At 38.5% G+C, this 2442-nt stretch overlaps 1 protein-coding gene across 1 annotated transcript in view; it reads right to left on the bottom strand.

The window, feature by feature from the left end:
- Window positions 1-1633: 1633 nt before the first annotated feature.
- The window catches only part of pdrg1 (p53 and DNA-damage regulated 1), an 8583-nt gene continuing 7774 nt past the window's right edge, over window positions 1634-2442 (bottom strand). The window contains exon 5 of the mRNA XM_078249391.1: window positions 1634-2442. This exon is cut by the window's right edge and continues 1085 nt beyond it. The gene's annotated coding sequence lies outside the window, so the exon portion shown is untranslated.

The following is a 2442-nucleotide window of genomic DNA, read 5'->3' as shown; positions in this document are numbered from 1 at the left end:
AGCTAGCTCCGTTATAAAGATATGGAGTGGAGGAGACTGCCGCGGGAAGGGGTAACAACCAGACTCTGATAAATGACGTTCAGGGAGCTTTCACAGCAGCGTGGCCGTGTTGTTAACGGTTTTATTAGTACAGTTAATCCCACGACAAGACCGGCAGCAGCATGCTACTACTAACGTAATGATAGCCTCTCTGTCTCTGAGTGCAACGTTGACGCTGTTATGCACGCCGCACGCAACTTCATAAGGGGAGGGGCTGGAGGCAGCTCCTCTGTTCATACTATACAATGATTTATTGCTTGTCTTTGTTGAATAATACAGAAGACAAAGAGCTTAAAAAATAATCGCATATTAAATCGCAATCGCAATATTTTTGAAAAAAATCGCAATTAGATTATTTTCAAAAATTGTTCAGCCCTAATCCAGAATATCGCCTCAGCGAGGGGATCGGGGAGGCGCGAGGTTTTCCGCAGTGAAGCAGTCTCATTCACTAGTGTTAGTGATGGACAATTAGGCTACATTGTTTTATTACTGTACATTGCATTTTCATTTTAAAAAATTGAATTAACATTTGAATATTGTCCACTGTACTGTGGGTCAAAACTGCTTATCCATTTTAATATGGTGATAGAATGCCCATACGAGAATGTGAAAATGAAAAATGGATTTAATATATTTTCATTTTATTACTAAAAAAATTATTAGTTTAATTTTTTTTTTTTTATAAATTATCCTATTTACACATTTACATGGTCTTCCATAAATGACAATAAAAGCCTCCACCATTCAAGTTAACAGCAAAGTCTGTCAAAATAAGCATCTGTGCCCCACACATGAAATGAATTCCCCTAACTACATCAAGATTTGACTTCACATTTACATCTGCAGCTCAGTGACAGCAGAGGTTTCTGCACTCACAAACAGCCAATACTTTACAGTAAATCATTACTCAGTTCTGCAGATTGGGATGGCATGGGAATGAGATATTTTCTCTAGAAAGCCATTAAACAATTCAATCTCACAACCCACCCAAACCGATTTAGAAGAATTGCAGATAAATTCAAGTTCTCTCCCAAAGAGTGACAGGTGTCAATTATACATCTTGCTAATCCAGCTGTTGCAGCATTAACACATACCTTCAAACTGGGGTTAATGTCAATACATTATGGTCTTTAATACATCTCCACTCTACACTGCTGAACCCACTATAATGACAGTTTATGGACGTATGCCATTGCTCTTGGGAATAAACAATTAGCTATTGTAGTCTAGTAGAGGCAAACATTGTATAATCAATCATCAGTTTGTAGTTTCACAGGTGGAAGACAAACGCTGTGTGTCAGTGAGTCACTTTCTCAACATAGCACTGTTGCGTGCCTTGTTGGGTATAATTGTCTAACATTTGAGTTGATCAGCAGGTTCCCATCCTTTGACTCATAAATTCATCACTCACGGTTCCAGGTCGAGAACGGTGGCACGCAAACCAATGTCTGAGGAGATTGTGAAACAAAACCAACACCACCTCCGCGCACACACACACACTATGTGACTGTTGCTTCTTTCTCCCGTTACCTGAGGCTGTCCATTTCTTCTCATGCTCAACAGCATGTCAGACCAGGAAATTACACGCAAACACTTTATTTTACACAGTTTATTCCTGAGGACAGCACCCTAGCTGCTCATGTAGGTATGTCTCAGTCCAGACAAAACAAAAAGTCATACTGAAGGCACATAGAGTAACTGAACTTAAATACAAATGACCCAAAATCATAAACATGTATTTATAGAGAGATGGTAAATAAAGTTAATGCAAAACAAGTTAAACACTATGAAAACAAACATTTCACATCATGCACTGGAAAACACACTAGACATCTGTTAAGTGCCGTACACTTGCACTGCCACCTTGTGGCCATTCACAGACCACATATAGTGATTAGACAGTCCTGTCCTGTCCAGTCTCACAGAGCAATGAGTATTTATGTTACTTCTAAAGATTGGTTAAAGGAAAATGACAGTTTATTGCAACTTGGGGTTTATCTTCATAGCTCTGGTCCTCGGCTATATTGGTTATGATGTTGTACTCACCAAAGTGAACGTGAGATCTGTGAACGTGGGGACATCACTACAAATATGTCCAATGAGCAGTCACTCAAACAGGTTGGAAAGCCAATAGCTTAAAAGTTATTGGACAAGAAAAACAGCAAATGGTGAAATGTTTTTCCAAGATTTCTTTAATTTCTTAGAGATCCTTTCCATAATGTTGTCAGAAACTTAGAATATTATATCTGAGCCTGTCAGTGGCAAAACAAGCACTGTTGTGAAGGTACAGTTGTGCTTCCATGCTATAGTTGACTAAAAAGAGGAACACAAAAATCATCTTTTGGAAATTGATCTTAAGGCCTTAATTAAAAAAAAAGAGGAAAAATCCAACCTTTAAGGACA

The sequence above is a fragment of the Sander vitreus genome, chromosome 4 (assembly GCF_031162955.1).
Source record: "Sander vitreus isolate 19-12246 chromosome 4, sanVit1, whole genome shotgun sequence".
Taxonomy (NCBI): Eukaryota; Metazoa; Chordata; class Actinopteri; order Perciformes; family Percidae; genus Sander; species Sander vitreus.
The sequence above is the reverse complement of the archived record's forward strand: the minus strand, read 5'-3'. Positions and strand labels throughout refer to the sequence as shown.